The 18,250-nt window shown below is 37.1% G+C and overlaps 1 protein-coding gene and 1 long non-coding RNA gene across 12 annotated transcripts in view; one reads left to right on the top strand and one right to left on the bottom strand.

The window, feature by feature from the left end:
* Window positions 1-18,250, top strand: part of COL8A1 (collagen type VIII alpha 1 chain) — a 158,083-nt gene that overhangs the window by 39,319 nt on the left and 100,514 nt on the right. For 4 of the 10 annotated variants that reach the window (XM_063722459.1, XM_024245328.3, XM_024245327.3 and 1 more), the window contains one exon: window positions 15,317-15,486. The exons of the other annotated variants lie outside the window; for them this stretch is intronic. The gene's annotated coding sequence lies outside the window, so the exon portion shown is untranslated. The remainder of the gene's footprint in view (window positions 1-15,316; window positions 15,487-18,250) is intronic. 10 annotated transcript variants of the gene reach the window in all.
* LOC134761109 (uncharacterized) overlaps window positions 1,320-18,250 on the bottom strand; it is a 136,238-nt gene continuing 119,307 nt past the window's right edge. For both annotated transcript variants that reach the window (XR_010139342.1, XR_010139343.1), the window contains exon 3: window positions 1,320-1,854. This is a non-coding gene — a long non-coding RNA (uncharacterized LOC134761109). The remainder of the gene's footprint in view (window positions 1,855-18,250) is intronic.

The following is an 18,250-nucleotide window of genomic DNA, read 5'->3' as shown; positions in this document are numbered from 1 at the left end:
TAAAACACTTTATACCAGTAAATATGACAATTTATGTGAAATTATTACCAAACTACACAGAAAGGAATGGAAAATATGAATAGTCCTATATTACTTTTAAAAAACTAAATCATTTTTATAAAATTTCTTACAAAGAAAACTCCACATCTAGGTAGCTTCACCAGTGAATTTAAAGATGAAATAACACCAATTTCACACAACATTCCCAAAGAACAATAAAAAGTGATAATAGGTATTTTCCTTTTATTCATTAGCACAGCATAATCTTGATCCCAAAACCTGGCAAGAACGTTACAAGAAAGGAAAATAGCAGATACATGGTTGCAAAATGATCAAGTAGGCTTTTTTCCAGGACTACAAGAATGGTTTAGGATTCAAAAATCAATCAATGTAATTTACCACATTAATAAAAAAGAAAATCACAAAATAAATTCAATAGATTCAGAAAAAGGGTTTGATAACATTTAATACACATTCATGACAAAAAGTGCCTAGCAAACCGTGAAGACTTCCTTGACATGACAAAGTGAATACAAAATTTCTGCGCAAACATTATAGTTAATTATAACTTTTGGAAGAAGACAAGAATGCCTACTATCACCACTGTTATTCAAATTATGCTAGAGGTCCTATTATGTGTATTAAGGTAAGAAAGAGAAAAGGCATAAGGAATTGGAATTGGAAAGGAAAAATATAATTTTCATTATTTATTGTTAGAATTAATAACTGCATTTATCTAGCCCATTGGATATAAGATCAATATTCAAAAATCCATTAACTTCTCTATATAAGGAATAAACAAAAAGAAAAATGAAACTTTTTGAAAGATACCATTTACAGTAGCGATTAAAACATCAATTTTAGGCTGGGTGCAGTGGCTTACACCTGTAATGCCACCACTTGGGGAGGCCAAGGCAGGTGGATCACTTAAGCCCAAGAGTTTGAGACCAGCCTGGGCAACATGGCAAAACCCTGTCTGTACAAAAAGAAAAAAAGAGAGAGAGAGAGGGAGAAAGAAATTATATATATGTAACCTATATATATAATTATATATAAACACATCAATTATATATATATATAAACACATCAATTTTAGCAGGTGTAAGCAAAGGAATTTAGAGAATGAACATCAAGAAATGACTGTTTTAAGAGTTACAATTTGGTGTGACAGGCGCTTGAAAATACAACCAAAATCAATACGTAAATATAACTCATTTTTAATAATCCAATGTCCAAATCTTTCTTATTCTTGCTCTCATCTGTTAGCTTCTAGATTTCTCAAATGCAAAATATCACAGCTATTTGAAAATTCACCAGTCATTACCTAACACCAGATAATAGGAATGGCCTTCACGAAACTTTCCACAGAAGCCTTGGTTTTAAATTAATTTTATTTACAGGGAGAGTACAAAATAAGGATAAATTAATACACGATAGTCCAAAGTCTCTTAAAGGCATAATCTTACATGAAATCAGATAGCTTCTTAATGCAGAACATCTTATAGTATGTCACATGAAAATATACAAAGTGTTTAGGGAAGCAATTTTGAACTAATAGAGAATTTCTGAATACTACGTCAGGCAAGGTGGAAAGTACTCAAATAATGTGTGAATTTATGATGAATTTGCTAGACTTCAGGGCCAACTTGAAATCCTCTTTTTACTCCTCCAGACGTTTCCATACAGTTCCTCACTCAGAACAGCTCCAGCTGTCTATGGGAAGGCTTCACAAGACAAAGAGCTAGGACTTGGCCATTTACACGAAACCAAAAATGAATTACCCAGAGTGTGCTGGCAGAGAGACTTGAATGTAAGGACATGGGAAAATCTACACAGGTTGCCAATGGTTTGTGACTGTGAGAAAAGAAAAGAAAAATTAAAGAAAATCTTACTAGCATAATTCACACTGGACAACATGAGCACATTCCAGTCAATCCGCTTTATAGACATGATCTCACTGGTCTCCCCAACATCCCTACAAGGAAATGAGGGGGACCAGTATGGCTCCACCCTTAGGTCAAAAGCCCATCCTTCACTCCCACTTGTGGCTTTGAGTGGGTGGAACACATTTAAACAGGGGAACAAATTACCATCTTCCTTGCTTTCGACCCTTTAGCATGTGGGTGAGCAAGTCTGCCTTTTCCCTGCTTGAGGCCATACAATTCCCAAAACAACTTGTCTGAAATGTTGGGGGCTGAGTCATTGGCCAGTGATGGTTCTCAAACAACTGCTGGTTTGTTTCTCAACCACTGCTTGGCCATGCTGACTTGGACACAATACAGCATGTAATAAAAGTGCCTGGGATATTTTCCTCCTTGGCCCAGAGACGACTTTTAGAAGGAAAGACAATGGTGAATATGGAAGGGGAGGTGAATGCACCAGAAGGATATGTTGCCAGCATTGTGCTCAGCTGAAGAGGTTTGAGACCAAGAAATGTGAGCATATTGGGCATCTAGAAGTTCTCCCAGATAGTAGCGTAGATCTCCATTTTTCTGGGTTGTTTGTTGTTGTTGTTTGTTGTTGTTGTTGTCATTTTCTGCACTATACTGCCTCTCAAGACTCCCTTAGGTGTGCTATAAAAAAAAATCCATGACAGAATGGTTTATTCTCCACAAAAATAGTTACTATCATTGTTGAGGTGTTACTAGTAGTTACTAGCAGTTACAAAAATAGTTACTAATGTTATTGAGGTGAAGTCATTGGGAAAGAGAGTAGTAAAATAGCAAAAATATATTAGATAGTATTTTTCACATTGGGAATATAAGACAATTCATTCAAAAACCAACTCCTTAGGATTCATTTTATTATCTTAAAAATATGTTTAGATTTTTCTTTCTCCCACTAGAAATTAAATTGTCCTACATATTGAGGGATGAAAAGCACAGATGATTATCTATATAAATATTGACACACATACTCTATCCACATAGCTATCTGTTATGGATAAAGAACTCGGCAACTTCTAGCAGTCATCTGAGATGAGCACCATATGTGCATTATTTCACTAAAGCTTTCAGAGCTTGAGAAAAATAGCCTGAAGAATAAGATTGTTTCTTTCTGAGCCAAGGTTGCAATCTTCCAAGTCCAAGATGTGCTTGAAAATACTCATTAGGTAATTGTCAAAGCCTAGGAAGATCAGTTTAAGAATATGAAATAATATTACTACTGACTTCTCTTTTTGTGTTCAATCCAGATGGAAGCTGGACACATGAGAAGTGACGTTTGTATAATAGCAAAGAAAAGAACAGAGAACAAGGAAGAAAAACCCTTCACACCTGTGTTCTCTTTATAGGATCTCATTACTGTTTGCTCTCTATAATCCCCAGAAAATGGAAAAAGTGTATCTATCCAATAAGTTGTGGAAAGTCTCCCTCTGTCCTTCTATAATAGAGTTTCCAGTCATTGTTAGACAATTGCATTTCATTCATCAATAGTGGCCTATTGAAATCATCAACAGAAGAGACAGTTCTTAATATGAAATGAAGAGTCTTGCAATGGAAGTCAAAATACTTCACTCTCACTAACTTGGTGTATGATCTTGAGCAAGTCATTTAACCTCTCTAAGTTTGCTTGCCTCATCTGTCAAACAAGAGAGATGAGATAAATTATCTCCACAGGCATTTTCAGAACTATTCTAGTCTTTTTGCAAATTGGTTTATATTTGTAGAAAAGGTTCAATCTGTTTCTGGCATGGCAGTGACCAAGTCAGAATTTCTATTTGGGAGATGAGAAAAACACATTAACAAGATTAATTACTGTAGCTGAAAGATACATAAATATGGATTGGGGTGTATTTTTAATATCCACAAAAACTTCCATTCCTGAGTTACTTCATTAGCAACTATTACTTAAACCATCTCGGTTGAGGTTTTCCAGTAATTCTAGGTCAGCAATTATGGACCCTACTTATTTTCTTTTTTTTTATTATACTTTAAGTTCTAGGGTACATGTGCACAATGTGCATGTCTGTTACATATGTATACATGTGCCATGTTGGTGTGCTGCACCCATTAACTCGTCATTTACATTAGGTATATCTCCTAATGCTATCCCTCCCACCTCCCCCACCCCAGAGCGGTCCCCAGAGTGTGATGTTCCCCTTCCTGTGTCCAAGTGTTCTCATTGTTCAATTCCCACCTATGAGTGAGAACATGCAGTGTTTGGTTTTCTGTCTTTGCGACAGTTTGCTCAGAATGATGGTTTCCAGCTTTATCTATGTCCCTGCAAAGGACATGAACTCATTCTTTTTTATGGCTGCATAGTATTCCATGGTGTATATGTGCCACATTTTCTTAATCCAGTCTATTATTGACGGACATTTGGGTTGGTTCCAAGTCTTTGCTATTGTGAATAGTGCCACAATAAACATATGTGTGCATGTGTCTTTATAGCAGCATGATTTATAGTCCTTTGGGTATATACCCAGTAATGGGATGGCTGCGTCAAATGGTATTTCTAGTTCTAGGTCCTTAAGGAATCGCCACACTGTCTTCCATAATGGTTGAACTAGTTTACAGTCCCACCAACAGTGTAAAAGTGTTCTTATTTCTCCACATCCTCTCCAGCACCTGTTGTTTCCTGACTTTTTAATGATTGCCATTCTAACTGGTGTGAGATGGTATCTCATTGTGGTTTTGATTTGCATTTCTGTATACCATAAGGCTACAGTAACCAAAACAGCATGGTACTGGTACCAAAACAGAGATATAGACCAATGGAACAGAACAGAGCCCTCAGAAATAATACCACACATCTACAACCATCTGATCTTTGACAAACCTTACAGAAACAAGAAATGGAGAAAGGATTCCCTATTTAATAAATGGTGCTAGAAAAACTGTCTAGCCATATGTAGAAAGCTGAAACTGGATCCCTTCCTTACACCTTATACAAAAATTAATTCAAGATGGATTGAAGACTTAAATGTTAGACCTCAAACCATAAAAACCCTAGAAGAAAACCTGGGCAATACTATTCAGGACATAGGCATGGGCAAGGACTTCACGACTAAAACACCAAAAGCAATGGCAACAAAAGCCAAAATTGACAAATGGGATCTAATTAAACTAAATAGCTTCTGCACAGCAAAATAAACTACCATCAGAGTGAACAGGCAACCTACAGAATGGGAGAAAATTTTTACAATCTATCCATCTGACAAAGGGCTAATATCCAGAATCTGCAAAGAACTTAAACAAATTTACAAGAAAAAAATCAAACAACCCCATCAAGAAGTGGGCGAAGGATATGAACAGACACTTCTCAAAAGAGGACCCTACTTATTTTCTGAGAAAAAGCTCTTCTATTTTCCATCCATAAAATTTTCACACCAGTGGCCTTGTTCCATAGGGTCCAAAGGAGACTGAAAGATTGGAGGGAGGAATTTAAAAAAAGATTTATGAAGAAAGTTTAAAGGAGGTAGAAAGAGTTTGAGTGGGGAGTGTATTTAGTCTAGAAACAAAAACTATGAAGTGTGGCTTAATAAAAGTCATCAAGAATATGAAAGACCAGCTTCTCTCTATTTCCTCAAAGACTAAAACCCAAGAAGACTGCTTTCAATTACAACAGCAGGTGGTGCTTTGGGTTAGACCCAAATTATTTCCTGGTTGGGTACCCGAAACAAGTCACTAAGGGAGATTTTCACGACTTCTCAGGGATATCTTAAGACTAAGGACAGATATGAGGCTAATATTAGCTCATGTGTATGAAGGGCTTCTATATTGAGGCTTGTGCTAAGTATATTACATTGGTTATCATCTTTCATTCACAACAGCCCTGTAAAAAAAGTGTTACCACTATTCTCATTTTGGAGATGAGAACACTAAGAGTCATCACATGGCTAGCAAGCAGCAGAGTGTGATATGCAACCAGGGTGTTGGACTCCAGAGCCAGCTCTCTTCACCATGAGGCTCTGCTGCCTCTCTGAGATGGAATGAGTCTCACATAATTAGTTGCAGTTTTCTTTGGAATAAGAAAGGGAAACTATTGAATTTAACTTTCAAATGTAGGAAGGCTTTTTATACAAATCCAAACTTCTCCATCTCCACCAACTGTGAAATCATTGGAAGTGCCGGCTGGGTTCGGTGGGTCATGCCTGTAATCCCAGCACTTTCGGAGGCCAAGGTGGGAGGATGACTTGAGGGCAGGAGTTCAAGACCAGCTTGGGAAACATGGTGAAACCTTGTCTGTACTAAAAAACAGGAAGAATTAGCTGGGCCTGGCGGTGCAAGCCTGTAATCCCAGCTACTCAGGAGTCTGAGGTGGCAGAATGGCTTGAGCCCTGGGTGGTCAAGCTGCAGTGAGCCAAGATTGTGCCACTGCACTCCAGCCTGGATGACAGAGCAAGACCCTGTCTCAATAATAATAATAGTAATGATAATAATTAGAAGTGTCTTAAGCATGCTTTTGTCACAGTATTGTAATCACCTGCTCACTAACAAGGACATGTAACATGTTACATCATGATTCTATATTATAAATATTTTAAATCCTTATAAGGTTGGGGTACTTCCGGTCTGATTTTTATGTTCAGAATTAAATACAAGGAATGTGAAATTAAAAAAAAAAAGAAGTGCCTTAAGTGGTTTAAAGTTGTAGAAAGACCATAGAACATATAAGCTCTCACCAGCTTTGTGACCTCAGGCAACTCCCTTAAGCTCTCCAATGCTCAATTTCCTCTCTTACCTATTGAACAGTATCTGTTGAGCATGTACACACTCACATCAGAAATTCAACGGTAAATAAAATCTGAAAAATCTGAAAAATAATAACGACCACACAGCATTGTTGTGTTTAGCACTCAGTGAGCACGAGCTCCCTCCCCACTTTACCTTCTGAATAAGGGATTTAGGTTGCAGAGGAAAGAATTCGCTGACATTAAGTGTGAAATATGCCACGAAGTGTAGAAAAATAGAATAGAGAATCATTATCTTCTGTATGAACTTTTTGAAAGTCCAGAGAGAAAAATCACCGGTAGGGTCATTGTTTGCTTTCTCCTTTGTATGTTCAGAATTAAATAACATGAATGTGAAATTTTTTAAAAAGAAGTGCCTTAGGTGGTTTGGAGTTGTAGAATTCTCATAGAATTTTTTCATAGCTTTATTATAGTACTTATCATATTTTAATTATTTTTACATGCCTTCTCCCCCATGAGACTCTATATTCTACAAGTCAAAGTCTGTCCTTTGCTCCTTTCCATATTTACCAAAATTTTACCCAGCCAGGGCTTGGCACACAGTAGCTACCAATAAAATATCTGTTAAAGAATGATTGAATAAAAAATAAATAAATGAAAGCTCTCAACTGGAAAAGAAGGAAAAGAAAATCACAGGAGATAATATATAAACTGGAACTTATTTCACAAACTAAGACTTATTTCATTGAAAATAAGACTTTTCATTGAAAATGGAAATAAGTTTTTGTTTCATTTAGATGTGGGAAGACCTAAAATTAGGCACAATATGTAAGCATCCCTCATGATTGTTTAAAACTTCAGAACTCTCCTTTTGGCGGCTCTTGAGGGACAGCATAAATTTTAGGGTTTTTTTTTTTCAAAGGAGTGGGTTGTCCTTCTGGGAAGCAGGTGGATAGGACCACAAGATTTCTTCCAGCCTGAACTTCAGTGACTCAGTAATTCTAAATGAACCCTCAGGAATCCTCTCAATCTTTCCAGTTACCCTGACTCTGCCACAAACAAGCTCACATTGAAAGAAAAGCCCAAATATTTAACCCAATATTGTCATATTGCAAACATTCTGTTTTTACCTAAGTGCATGCTTTTAGCCCAACAGAAGTGCTGTGACTGGACTTTGTCTCTATAAGACCAAAATAATAAGCTAAAAAAAAAAATCAACATTTCATGAAATTAGGTTTAGGGGCCAAAAACTGAAATGAAGTTTTTGTCTGTCTGTTTGTTTGTTTGTTTTGTTTTGTTTTAGTGAATTGACCATGTACACTGTTCAGAGCAGTCAAACAGGTTCAGGTTCTGATTCTTGGACACTACTTCAGTGCTCTCGGGTCTGAAATCCCATGATGTCCTGCACTTGTTTAGGCCTGTCATGTAGCAGGTGATGGAAGGCCACCATGCCACCGAATCAAATTTAGAGCATGAATTTACAAGAAGGGGGGCTCTCTTCTCAAATTTAATCACTGTGTAATGAGCTCCTCCTGGGTGCCTAGTACTGTACTGGACATTTTATATATATTCTCTATATCCCTAAAAACAATCTTGTAAGGCAGGGGACATTATTTCTATTTTAAATGTGTAAAATTGGACAAATTTCCCAAGGCTATCTGTCTAGCTACCAGTTTAGAGTCAGGATTCAGACTCAAATGTATCTCTCTGCTTGCCTTCCTAAAGCAGGAGGGTTGGGGTACTGGTATCATTTATTGGCATTTGATCCTGAAAGCTGTAAAAAGATAGAACAGTATACATAAGGCATATTGAATGAGCAATTGTTAATCTTTAGTAAGTTTATCACTCAATTCAACCCAGTTGTACATCTTTTTCCTGCTGAAATGGACAGTAGTCAGATCTCAATAACCCATTTCCCATTGCTATTTGTGAATTGTCAGTATTTATTTTAATGATGGAATCATTTCTTAAGGTAGAGTTGTATGTTTACTTTATAATGTCTGAATTTGGCTCCTTGTAGAGTAATTTTCTGAACAGGAATTGTGCTTCCATTACCTAATTGCAAGAAGTTGCCAAAATTTAAAAAGGCACTGGGAAGAAGAGGCGGTACAAGAATTCAAGTGGACCTCAAGGTCTCACTCTTAAAAGAAATGGAAATATTTTTGGACTGGATTAGCATGACTGAATTATCATCCTATTTGCTGGCGTAATTGCAGCTGGGAGGAGAGAATGAAAGGCATTGCTTTTCTACCCACTTCCTCCAGTGATACTTAAAACTGAACTATGCTATTCATAAAGTAAATCTTTCCGAGTAGTTTGCAGATTTTACCATCTTTAAAAATGTTAATATACCATTTTAGTGCCTCATTCTGAGGAATAAATTTATTCTTAATATAATAAAAACTCAGAAAAAATGACATCAACCAACTAAAATGAAAGCTCAGACCCTAAGAAAACAAATGCAGATGATGCAAAATGCAGCATTGGAAGCTAATGGAAAGGAATATTTCTTAACACTGTCTTACCATCATCAAAAGTAATGAGAAGGAATAAGAATTTACATGCTTTTGGTATGCCCCAAATCTTAATATCTTCCAAATGCCATATATTTCAGGCTTCTACTTTTAATTTTATATGTAGAATCATGAAATAATATTATTTTAGTCACATTATACTGGATAGTAAAGTTAGTATATTATTTCTATCCTTGCTGATCTTATGTCTTTTTTAGTTTCTGCATGATCTTAGAAATTTGCCAAATATAAACATGTCAATGTGAAGTTAAGAAGTGAGACTCACCTGTCCCTGCACAGTCTATACTATGCCCTTTCACAATAGGTATTTTTTCTACCTTTTCTCTGTGTCTCATGTTATGGAATTGTAGAGTCTTTTTATTAATTCTCCTATGTTGGTTTTCCATTTAGAATTCTTCTTCTGATACCTTTCCACATAGTGTAAATGATTTTGTTTTCAATCCATACATACAGAACTTTCCTCTGGATACTAAAAGCCTATGGCCAAATCATGTTGATTTTATTTATTTAAGTCTATAATATAGTAATAAATAGAATAAGTTCTTAATAAGAGTGCTAGTTTATTTACCATGGCAGTTCTCCGTGATTAAATAAATATGAATGTAATAGTCAGACTACCTTACCCATGTGAGGCATACAGCAAGAGAGTTGGCAACATTTTTAACCATATGAGAGGTTTATATTTTTATCTTTGTTGTTTTCAATATTACATAAAATACTTTTGGCTCTAATAAATCTTAATATTATCTCCCTCATCAAATAGTAGGACAAAAATCTCCCAGAGGTAGCTAGTTTTGAAAAATCCACACAAAACCAAAATCATTGTAATCAATTGTAACCAAGCATCAACTCACTTCATCAGAACTAATCACATAGCCCTAAATAGGCCCTAAAATTTCCCAGACAATGCATAGTAAATTTAAACATGTCCCATCTTCAAAATAATAATAGAACCATTTTTAACCATTAGTTACATTTTTTACCAAAGACCTGCAGACATCTTTTAATATAATTTACTACAATACACTATGTAATATTAATGATACATTTCATTCAATTTAGTATAAACCTTGTTACAATGTATGAAAATGAAGAAAAGAGAGCAATAAAGTAGCTAATCATTTATTTCACTCCAAGTTGCTTTATTTAATAGATTTCAGAGAGAGTAAATTTAGAGAAAGATTGAATTCACAAAGGAGGAAAGACCCTGGGGAGAGGGTCTTATGAAAACCAGAAGTCAGAGAAATGCCTTCCTTATCCTATCCTAAGAAGAAGAACAGTGAAGATTCAATAGGAGGTCTCTCAAGGCACAGAGGCAAAGAAATACAGTCTTCAGAGCAAGAGAACACTAGGAGCAAGTGTACTGGACTACACAATGGGCACTCCAGCTATAAGTGCTCAGTGTGATCATCACAATGACTTTGGCTGAGATAACTGCTCATCTCTTATTACTTTTTTTCTTTTTTAAGACAGGGCCTCACTCTGTTGCCCAGTGGTGTGATCACAGCTCACTGTGGCCTCAGCCTCCCTAGACTTAGGTGATCCTCCCATCTCAGCCTCCCAAGTAGGTGGGACTACAGGCACATGCCACCATGCCTGGCTAATTTTTGTTTGTTTGTTTTTGGGGGGGTTTGTTTGTTTATTTTTGAGACAGAGTCTCACTCTTGTCGCCCAGGCTGGAGAGCAATGACACGATCTTGGCTCACTGCAACCCCTGCCTCCCTCCCAAAGTGCCGGGATTACAGGCATGAGCCATCGCACCTGGCCAATTTTTTTGTTTTTTATAGAGTAGGGAGTTTCGCTATGTTGCCCAGGCTGGTCTTGAACTCCTGCACTCAAGCGATCCTCCTGCCTTAGTCTCCCAAAGTGCTGGGATTACAGGCATGAGCCACGGCATCCAGCCTGTAACTGTCCCTCTCTGAAAATCCAAAGGCAATGTGGAGCCACCAAGCAGCAGACCAACCAATGGTTTCCAGGTCAAAGAATTAAAATTCAAGTTTTTCAACTACTTACTGCCTTTTTTGACATTAGACAAGTCACTGAAACTCTTTTAGCCCATATTTCCTAATCTGCAAAATATTGATAATAACAGTGTTTGTGCTAAGGATTGTAAGATAATGGAGGCAAAATGCACTTTGTGTGCTGTTAGGCATCATGCAAATGTTACTTATCCTTATCTGTTCGTGTGTGTGTGTCTAACACTTTCACATGTCACAAATGGAGAGTAGATGAGAGAATTGCACTCCATGTGATGAGGTTGAGAGTGGGGAGCTATGCCTGGGCAGGAGGCTGCAGATGTGCACACCAGAGCACCTAGGAATATATACACTAGGTGCTGGCAGTATAAGACTCTGCTGTGCTCTTAATATCATCCAATTGCTTCCACACATAGCTGATACAGACCAGGGAAAACTGACACCATCTTTATTCAGGGTTCAAACTGAAAAGCAGCATTTCAGTGAGTATTTGGTGAGAAATGTATTATACTAATAACATTATACTAACAACCAACTTAACATAGTTGTAAAAATTAATGAAACCATTTAAGCAAGAGCATAATAAATGTTTATCATTTTGGCAATTTTGCAAATAGTTGTTCAGCTACTGTCACAATAGTTCCTTGTACTCTGCATCTTCAAACATACTTGATGGATTATTATCCCCATAAAGTGCCTGTAAAAGAAGCCAGCACAAGAGAGTTGGCTTATTTAGGATTCTATCAACCAGCTGTTACACCCACCAGCACTTCACTCGTATGATCATCAATATTCATGCAAAATCCCAAAATGCCTCCCAAATCTTTAAGGTAATAAAATGTTCCAAATAGCTATAGGTTTAGCTGTATTTTGTGTTTTAATACAATGAAAATATGAAATCTATTTATGTTATATGTGGAAACACGTATCTACTCTCAAATTACGCCAAATGATAGTGTATTTCTTGCTTACTGTTGTAACAAACCACCACAAATTTAGTGTCATTGAACAACACAAATTTAGTATCTTACCATTCTGGAGATCAGAAATCCAAAAAAGTTTTACAGAGCTAAAAGCAAGATGTCAATAAGGCTGCATTCCTTCTGGTGGCTCCTGGGGCAAATGTTTCCTTGTCTTTCCAGCTTCTGAAGCTGCCTGCATTTTTTTATCTTGTGGACTCTTCTTCCAACTTCAGAGCGCATCGCTCCAACCTCTGCTTTTGGCATCACATCTTCCTTTCTGACTTTTCCCCTCCCTCTATAAGAACGCTGGTGATCAGATTGGGCCCACCCAAGCAATCCAGGATAGTTACCCAATCTCAAGCTCAAGATCCTTAAGTTAATACACCTGCAAAGTCCCCTTTGCCATGGAAAACAATATATTCATAGAATCTGGGGATTGAGACTTGAACATTTTGGGAGGTTCATTATTCAGCATACCACAGCTAGTTTACTGTATTATTATTACTTCATCTCTGAAGGAAAATAATGCATTGGCAGCATTAAAAATTATGTTCAAATATGCCCAATGAGCCCGTGTGATTGAGCTCTGTAATCATCATGTTCAATTCTTCCTGCCTAAGTCAGTCCAACTCAGGATTTCTCACCCTCAGCACTATTGAAATTTGGACCAGATATTTCTTTGCTGTAGGAGGCTGACCTGTGCATTGTAAGAGTTTTAGAAACATCCCTGGACTTTTACTAGATGCCCATAGACATTCTCCCCTCCCCAGCTGTGACAATCACAAGTGTCTCCACACATAGCCAAATGTCCCATAGATGGAAAAAATCACCCTCAGTAGAGAACCACTATTCTACACAGAAAACAGCCAAATTATTGTAATGGTCCCTTTAAGACAATAACTCTTAGAAAGCAAAAGATCCAGCGATATTAATTAGTGACTAATTTAAAAGGGCAAGTGTAAGTCATTTATCTCAGCATTTTTGGCTAAATTTACTACTAATTTTATTTGTTCAAGGAAGTCAGAGTTGAGTTTTATTCACTGACACTAACTCATCTACATGGCCTGTTCAAGTGTAGGGTTACACATGAGGCATTTAATTCTTTGGATATCAGACTAAGAGTAGAAACTTAGTATGCAACATCTCCAAAAGCTGTGAGCCCTTAGTGGCAGGAATCAAGTCATACTGTCTTTGTTTCCACAGACCATAATCTCCTCAATCTTAACCCAGCATTATTTCCATTATACTGTGATTGTTCTCAGGCACAGAGGTGATAGCATCTCTAAAAAGATACAGACCAGGCCCTGGAACCCATTTCTTGCTTAATCCTCTAGGCATTAATTCCCAAGCTTTAGTCATTTGTACACTTCTTTTCATAATTTTTGCCATTATTTATTTGGAATTTATCTTTAAATTGACTTACTTTTTTAAACATAAATACTACTTTAGCAATATGTAATTCTTCTAAAACACATTAAATATATGGCTATAAATTATTTAACATTCATCCACATGCCATTTAAAAGTTTCTCAATATTAGATGCACATATGATACTTTGAAAAACACAGACCTGGATGCAACCAACATCAGCAAAAGCCTGAATTTTTAACTTTGAATTCTAAAAATGTCTTCCCATCTATTCAACTTCCTCACAGATGAGAGAACAGCAAAAGACAGTGAACCAAACTGCTCATGGAGAAATGCTGAAAGCCGTCACACCCAGAAAGAAAAACTCGGGCTACTGTTTACACACTTTACCTAAAAATCTTCCTTTTTATTTTTCTTTAAAATATGACAGTTAAAATTCATACCCTTAAAAAACAGCATTTCCAAACAATTTGTACTGACACATTCCACATAAGACATCAGCCCGATAACTACAAACAAAGCAAACTGAAAAATTAGCATTTCCCAAAGTGTATGCCACTGTTTGTTAGTTCTACAGGATCTTACATTACATGAGGAAGAGTGGGTGGAGAATAGGGGTAAGATCTGTGGTCAAATAGGATTAGGAAATGTTATTAAAGTTAAAATGACATATTTATTATAAAACTTCTGATACTTTAATATTCTTCTGTGCTTTGTGAAACTTAAAGGAAAATATATATTAATCGGTCAGTCCTAAATTTATGTGATAAAAAATATTTTTTTCTCTAAGAGCATTTCATGAGACTAATGTTCTAAGGAATGTATTTTGGGAAATCCTGATCTATCTAGATTAGAAAAAATTTTATTTTCCTCAGACGAAGATGGGAACAAATTCTAGGGTAATGGATATTTTAAAATGCATTCTACCTTAGTTTTTAAAGTCCCTAGAGGTACAGGCTGTCTTTTCTTGATTAACTTTGTTAATCACTGCCTTGCACCCCCAGAGACTCAAAAAATATTATCGGATGTGGATGATGAACATGAAAGACAATGTGGCAGTTATTTTACTGGTGGTAGCATGGTTTGTATTGGCTACCTCTTTGCTTTGAGAAGTAATTAACTTTCATTTTATCTTAACTCATAATGTTCCACAGAATGTGGGCCCTAGTAATCTAAAAACAATCTTTGTTGTAGCTGATATCACCTGAGGAGCATAAATGGACAGCTGTTAAAATTCATGGAATCAGCAAACAGGATATTTTCCCTGGAGGACTCTTACATCCTCTCTGTGCACAACGCACAAACCTGCAAGGGGAATTCTAAGTGGAGATAAAAGCCATGAAATTAGTTAATGTAACAAATTTAATTTTCCTAACAACCACAGTTGACCCCTGAACAATGTGGATTTGAATTGCAAGGGTCTGCTTACACATGAATTTTTTTCAACCAAGCACAGCTTGAAAATTCAGTATTCACAGGATACCAAAAAGCTGACTTTTCCTGTATGCAAGTTCTGCAGGGCTGATGGCAGGCTTGAGCATGCACAAATTTCTAGAACCAATCCCCTGGGTATACCAACGGATGACTGTGCTGCATATGGTTTGAGATGAAATTGTGAAAGTGAATGAGATAATGTGGCCAAAATACTGAGCCCAGAATGCCTCCTAAGACAGGCGAACCACAAAATGTCATCCTCAAATGGCTTTTAGCAGCAGAAGCCATATGAGAGATGTAGCGAGTGATATTGTCATCAAACTGATAGTCATGATACCATGAATTCTTATATAGGGTGTACTACCCAACTGTTTTGTGAGCTTGGGTAAATCACTTTGCTTTTCTAGGATCCAGTTTCACCTATGGAATGAGAAAGTTGGGGAAGAATTCATCTAGCATCTTGCCACTCAAAGTGTGGTCCATGGACCAGCAGCATCAGCATCACCTGGGATCTTCTTGGAAGAAATGTAGAAACTCAGGCCTCACCCCAGAATCTGCCTTTTTATAAGATCCCCAGGTGGGCCAGTACACAGGTTTGCTAACTCTGTTCCTGGCCCCTGAGACCACTCTCTACCTACCTCACTGCCACCCAGCCACCCTCATGGGGCTTCACTCTAAGGGAAGAATTAGCAGTGAGCTTTTTTTTTTTTTTTTTAAAAAAAAAAAAAAAAAAAGCATCTAGTAATCCAAGCCCTCTCTTTCAACAGGTAAGGTAACTGAGGCCCAGAGAGGTAAAGTTGATTTCCTGAAACCAAACAGCTAATTAGGAACAGAACCCAGATTTTGTTATTAGTTTTCCAGTGTGCTTTATGATAACGTTTCAAGAGAATGTTACCAAAGGGATAGGATTAAATTGCCAAGTGTTACTGTTACAACAAATGAATACCAATGCTTTCTTCTTACAGAAAAGCCCTTTTTTAAGCCTAAAAATGACTACTTTTTAATGAAATTACGTTATTCCTGGAGATACTTAGAGAAGAATTGAGTTACAGGTGTCTCATTCCTCTTCCAGGTGGTAGTAAAGCCTCAATACTTGGGCCAGATGTTTACTCTCCTCTTTCCTCCGTCTCTCACCACCAACCCCTACTCACACACACCAACCACAACCACCACCAGCACCAAGTGTAATTCAATTATGAATACTGGCAGAAACTACATGCATCCATGGTACAGGATGCTCACAAGCCCAGTTTTAATCAATAACTCCTCAGCAACCTGCATTTACCTTGTCTAAAACAACTGAAACCTTCTGTAGCTCAAAAACCAAGTATATCTCAAACAACCACAGAAAAATGGATAGTAGGCTGAGAAAATAATATTATGGCCATATCTAAACTAATATTGAGTTTAATGGACATTTGTATATTCCCTGTTAACAAGTCTCTTTTGCCTTGGGGCAATCTTTTCTTTTCCATTTTGTTCCCACTCCTTTTTTCATTCTTGTCACTGACGGTGACCAAGAAAAAAGGCAAGTTAGTACTATCAAAATCAGGAAGAGTAACAAAACCATTTGAATGAACAATTGATCACACTGCATTTGGCCTTAGCAAGTCAAATGTGTTCTTCAATTTGCCTCAAGACTATTCTAGGTTTTGCCTGGGAAAAAGTCCTAGGTACTATACAGTGATGAGCTATATAAAGACGTTTTGGTCAACCACAGACGGCATATATCACAGTAGTTCCGTAAGATCACCATAGAGCTGAAGTCTGTAGCCTAGTGAAGTTGTAGCCATTGTAACATCATAACACAACATATTACTCAGGTGTTTATGGCAAGGCTGGTATAAACAAACCTACTGCACTGCCAGTGGTATAAAAGTATTGCACATGGCCAGACGCGTGGCTCATGCCTCTAATCCCAACACTTTGGGAGGCCAAGTCAGGCAGATCATTTGAGGTCAGGAGTTCAAGGCAAACCTGACCAACATGGTGAAACCTTGTCTCTACTCAAAATATAAAAATTAGCCAGGTGTGGTGGCGTGTATTTGTAATCCCAGCTACTTGAGAGGCGTGTGTTTGTAATCCCAGCTACTGGAGAGGCTGAGGCAGGAGAATCGTTTGAACCTGGGAGGCGGAGGTTGCAGTGAGCCAGGATTGTGCCATGCACTCCAGCCTGGGCGACAGAGCGAGACTCCGTCTAAAAAAAACAAAAATAAAAACAAAAGTATAGCACTTGTAATTATGTACAGTTCATAAAATTTGATGATGGTAAATGACTATGCTATTGTTTATGTATTTACTATACCATATTTTTCTCATTATTTTAGAGTGTACTCCTTCTAAATATATTTTAAAAAGTTAACTGTAAAACAGCCTCAGGCAGGTTTTCCAAAAGAAGGCATAGGATATGACAGTTCCATGTGTATTACTGTCCCTGAAGTTCTTCCAGTGGGACAAGATGTGAAGATGTGGGTGTGGAAAACAGTTATATTGATGATCTTGACCTTGTGTAGGCCTAGGCTAATGTGTGTGTTTGTGTTTTTAACAAAAGAAAAGTCTAAAAAGTAAAAAGATAAAAGAATTTAAAAATAGAAAAAAGCTTATAGTATAAGGATACAAAGAAAGAAACATTTTTGTAGTGCTGTACAATGTTTGTTTTAAGCTGTTATTTTAAAAGATTCAAAAAGTTAAAAAATTAAAAGGAAGAAATGTTATAATAAGCTAAGGTTAATTTATTATTGAAGAAAAATAATGTTTACAAATTTAATGAAGCCAAAGTATACAATGTTTATAAAGTCTACAATAATGTGCAGTAATGTCCTGGGTGTTCACATTCACTCACCACTCACTCACTGACTCACCCAGAGCAACTTCAAGTCCTGCAGGCTCCATTCATGTAAAGTGCCCTATACAAGTATACTATTTTTAAACTTTTATACCGTATTTTTACTGTACCTTTTCTATGTTTAGATACACAAATAGTTAGTACTGTGTTACAATTGCCAACAGTATTCAGCACAGAAACTTGCTGTACAAATTTGTAGCCTAGGAGCAATAGGCCATACCTATAGCCTAGGTGTGTAGTAGGCTCTACCATCTAGGCTTGTGTAAGTACACTCTATGATGTTCACACAGTGACAAAACTGCCTAATGACGCATTTCTCAAAACATATCACTATCATGCGACAGATAATTGTACTTACAGCAAAGAAAAAGTGGCTGGGTCAGTGGCTCACACCTGTAATCCCAGCACTTTGGGAGGCTGAGGCAGGCAGATCATTTCAGGTCAGGAGTTCGAGACCAGCCTGGCCAACATGATGAAACCCCCATCTCTACTAAAA

Source organism: Pongo abelii, chromosome 2 (genome assembly GCF_028885655.2).
Source record: "Pongo abelii isolate AG06213 chromosome 2, NHGRI_mPonAbe1-v2.0_pri, whole genome shotgun sequence".
Lineage (NCBI taxonomy): Eukaryota > Metazoa > Chordata > Mammalia > Primates > Hominidae > Pongo > Pongo abelii.
The sequence above is the reverse complement of the archived record's forward strand: the minus strand, read 5'-3'. Positions and strand labels throughout refer to the sequence as shown.